Source organism: Euprymna scolopes, chromosome 4 (genome assembly GCF_053919585.1).
Source record: "Euprymna scolopes isolate OS-2025 chromosome 4, ASM5391958v1, whole genome shotgun sequence".
In the NCBI taxonomy this organism is placed as follows: domain Eukaryota; kingdom Metazoa; phylum Mollusca; class Cephalopoda; order Sepiida; family Sepiolidae; genus Euprymna; species Euprymna scolopes.
This window is the reverse complement of record NC_136485.1, coordinates 173,614,461-173,619,460: the sequence shown is the minus strand read 5'-3', so window position 1 is coordinate 173,619,460 and position 5,000 is coordinate 173,614,461.

The following is a 5,000-nucleotide window of genomic DNA, read 5'->3' as shown; positions in this document are numbered from 1 at the left end:
GTTCAATAATAACACAGACACGTGGATTTAATCGCTCAACCATAGTCTCGTTAACTGGATTGATAAAATTAAAGGGAGACAACCGGTCCATATTTGTAATCACAATTTCAAATCCGTTACGAATTTGATATTGAATTTGATATAAAATGATACCAATAATAATTAATACATAAATAAACTATTACAAAATAAAATGTAAGCAGAAAAATAAAAAATCCAAATTAAAACTAGGCCACCTTCCATCACATTGAAAAGATTAAACGATCTCCGTCAAAAATGAATAAAAACAATGTGAATTAGATGTAATACTAACCGCTGCCTGATAAACGCGCGCCCGACTTGTACGATGAATAATTGTATGAATAACAAAGAATTTGATTGGTTGACTAGCAAACCTAGTTACACATGTATATATAAAATACAAAGTCACATCGATTTCATGCAATGACCTGAAGAATCCTTGGGAGGATGAAATACTGGAAATTCTGTGTTGCTTAATTGCCATATATATTTTTTAAACTTACTCTACCTGTACTAACGTATTGAGAACTGTAAAAATAAATGCTAAAAATAGATACATAAAATTATTTATTGTTGCTGAACTACCACGGACTGATCGTTTGGAAAAATTATGAAGTGATATCACACAATTTTACAACCAGCGTTAGTGAATACCATATTAGATTTTATTAGGATTTAAATTCGAAATAATTTAGATTATGACAATCCTGTTTAAGTTATATTGCGTCAAATAATAACAAGAAGTTTAAATATTTCATTGCATTCGATTTATTGAACACAAGTTGCTGTTTATCTACAGACAATAAGACCTTGCGGTCCCTAATATTTCAATGACATTTTTGGTGATTATTTTAAAGATATTACCGAAAGGTGATAAAAAAAGAAAGGTTACTCAATGAGTTTAAACATCTACATTGCAAAGTGACTAAAGTCAAGGTGTGTGTAAAAGTTGCGTTTGGACTGAGACTGTAGTTGTTTTGATTATTTCAAGTTGGAGACTAAGCGTACGGATTTTAGAAAAAAAACCATTAAAAACAATTGCATAATTAGATCATCAACTAGGAGCCGCTTAAAAATACATTATAATTAATTAGATCAGAAGTTTCACTTTTGCTCTTACCACTGAGGATGTGGGGTTAAATGCATGAAAACAGTAATATAAAGGTTCTACTTGCAATAAATTGTAAACTATATAAAAACGGTCGTTTCCAATTACTTTCTTCTGTTGCAACATTTAGGACAACAGGAATCACTTTACAATACACAAAACATTTTGAGATGCGTCCATGCAACTATGGAAAACGTTCTGTCCATTGAAATGTATGCATGTTACGCTTAACCATTTCAATTTCCCCGCACAATTTGAATGGACGCATCTTAAGTATGCCCTATTGTTAAGTGCTTTACCAGAGTAGGACACGTGGTACGGACAAAACAAAGACGATTGAGCTTTCCTTAACGATCATGCCTCCCCTCGCTCCTCCCCTACCTCGATTTTGGGCCCCGTGGAAAACACGTGCGTCGCTGAGAGGGGAATATGCTGATTAGTGTGATTTGCGATTGTTAAAGCGGATTTTAAAAGATTAGACAGAAAGCAAAACGTGAGTTAATCACTTGAAGTTTATTTAAGTCACGACCAGACGAGAGATTAGCAACACTTTTTTTACAATCAACCCCTGTTACAGGTAATCACTTTCAAGTTCCAACATTTTAAATATATATATATATATATATATATATATATATATATATATATATATATATATATATATATATATATATATATATATTTGCTAGCAAAAGTACCCGTCGTTGACTGGGTTCAAAAACAGCCTACAGAAAATGGACTCTGATTTATGAAAGTTCGATACGTTATGAAAAGGAAGGGTTGTAAAGAGATAGCTTCGAATTTGGGGGTATCAAAACCAAAGCAAAATATGATGAAAGTAGAAATAAAATAGATAAACACCATAATTTATTATACCATACCTGTTCACACTGAAACACTTATCACAATATTCCGTGGATCTATATTAAAAAAAACCTTGTTAAACTTTGTGACATATTTCCATTCTATTGAAGTCAGGCGCGAACTAATTTTATTATAACATATTTCTTCGAACTGAAACATAATTATCAAAGTATACTTACGCAGATAGATATGAAAAGTCTTTATTAAAGGGTGTGCCTATTTCCATTCCATGGAGGCCAGGCGCGAACACAGACCCCACAATTTTATCATAGCGTCCCTATTTACGTTAAAACATACTTATCAAAGTATTCTTATGTACATCTATATCAAAAACACTTGTAAATGTTTTTTTTTTATTTTGAATTTTTTTATTTCCATACTTTGTGGACCAGGCGCGTACGCAGACCCCACAATTTTAATGAATCATCATTATGCCAGATCAAACATACCCATTCCTTTGTCTCGATACATCTTCTATCGTTATATGCAATCATTTTTCTGTAATAGTCAACTATATAGGAGCCTATTCGTAACTAGACATACACACAGACGTTCAGCTTTATATTATATATATATATATATATATATATATATATTTGTGCAAAAATAATAATGGTTTTATGAGATATATATATACGTCAAAAAATGACATTATTTTTTGCACCAACCTAATATATATATATATATATATATATATATATATATATATATATATATATATATATATATATATATATATATATATATACTAGCAGTTCAGCCCTGCTTTGTTCGGGTCCTATGTACTGTTCATAACTTGCCCTACGTGTGAATACACTTCTTGTAAGATTTCAAATGTTTAGACAAAAAATTGTCAGAGTAATTTCGCAGAGGCCGCAAAAATATTTTTTTTTAATTTGGACCCAAATTTTTACCCCTTAATATTTATTATTTTGGTCTCAAATTCAAAATAAAAAGTTTTACCAATGTCCAAGTTACCAACATCTAAAATTTCAAGTGTTTGAACCCCAAATTGGCAGAGAATTTGGTAGAATCTGCAAAGGTCAACTCTTTCAACTTCGATATTTTGGTATCCAAAATTTTTTTTTTTTTTTTTTTTTTTTACACAGTGATCACCACTTATCAAGGCCCGGAAGCCACTCAGGGATAAGGGTTATTGCAATTACATTACGTTAGTGAGGAGATTTGCTGAAATGTTTACTTAAGGGGGCGGTTCATTAGGAATTTGTTAACATTGAACTTGAAGACATCCAAGTTGTAGTCCGGAGGGAAGCAGGCAGACGGAACAGAGTTCCACAGGCGTGCAGTTCTAAGAAAGAAGCTTTGTTCATGGAATCTGCGTTTTGATTTAGGCACAGATATAGAGTGGGGGAAATTTTTCACAGTGGATTCAGCTAGACGGGTGTTTTGTGAAAGATTGGCGAGGGGGGGACCAGAGATTGGAGTTCAGACGAGCATCTGCCATGGAAATAACGATAAAACAAGGACAGGCTCGCAACGTCTCTTCTGTGGGAGAGACGTTGCAGGGTAGAGAAAAGGGTATCCCCCACTAAGCCACGAAGTCTATTTTGTACTCTGTCAAGGCAGGATAGGCTGTCTTTAGCAGCTCCTGCCCAGATATGGCAACAGTATTCCATCCTTGGACGTACTTGGCTTTTATATAGATAGAGTCAGACGCCCCCAAACTAATTAAAATGCTTGCCGCATGTCTGAATACCCGTTTTGTATGAAATTCAAATGTTTAGACCCCCAAATTGTCTAAGTAGTGTGCTAGACACCACAAAGATCATATATTTTTAACTTTGACGGCAGCTCAAACTTTCGACCCAAATCGCTTAAAAAACTTTCTCTATTTCTGAATACCCTTTTATGTAAAATTTGAAATGTTTAGACCAGAAATTGGCTGGGTAATTTCGTAGAGACTGCAGAGGTTAAATCTTTTACAACTTTGACCCCAATTTTGATCTCTTAACATTTATTTTTTAGGGCTCAAATAAAATTAAAATGTTTGATCCATGTCCAAGTGACTTGCATTTAAAATCTCAAGTCTTTAGACTTAAAATTGGCGTAGGAGTTTGGTAGAGTTTTCAAAAGTCAAATCGTTGCCTTTTGACTCCTTGACAGCCAAATTTCAATACCCACTAAGATATATATATATATATATATATATATATATATATATATATATATATATATATATATATATATATATATATATATATATATATATATGCGTGTGCGTGTGTGGGAAAGTTTGTGTAAGAATACTTCTCAACCTATATACTCAACAGAATTTTCATCAACCGACTTGACATTTGGTATATAGGATATTAAGATATGTGTAAAACTCTTTAATCGATGCCGGGTTAAAAGGTCTGCCTCAACAACAAAATTGTCCGGAAATTTACAGTAATTATTTGTTCATAGTGATGAAGTCTTTGTGTAGAGCCATCTTCACTCTTTAGCTACTAATCTCGACAGAAGGCAGAGCAGACAATGGATCTCAGGTTGGCAAATCAGAGTTTATTTTTCTCTTGAAGTATGTCTCTACGAAGGCTGAAAATACATCTCTCCCAATGGATTAAACGCGCCTCGAAATACTAACCTGGAAAATAGACCTTCTTCGTGCAGTATATACAGCGCCTATCATTAGTAAATGTTCAAACAGACAGGCTCATAAGGTGACGGTGCTCAAATGATCAAGGAATTGAACTGCGGAACTGGATTGTTCCAAGTTAAGATCAAGTTTATTACACAAAATCACTTTCACTTAAGATGTTGGTAACCTACCCGTGGTATATCCCGTAAAACATTAATATTTTCGAGGAATGATTCTGACAAGAAAAATATGGGAAAAGAATGTTCGCGAAATAATGATGATAAAATTCGGTGCATATATATATATATATATATATATATATATATATATATATATATATATATACACACTCATGCGCAAAAAATAGGCCAAGAGTAAAAGAAGGAAGAAATCGAAAAAATTTTATTT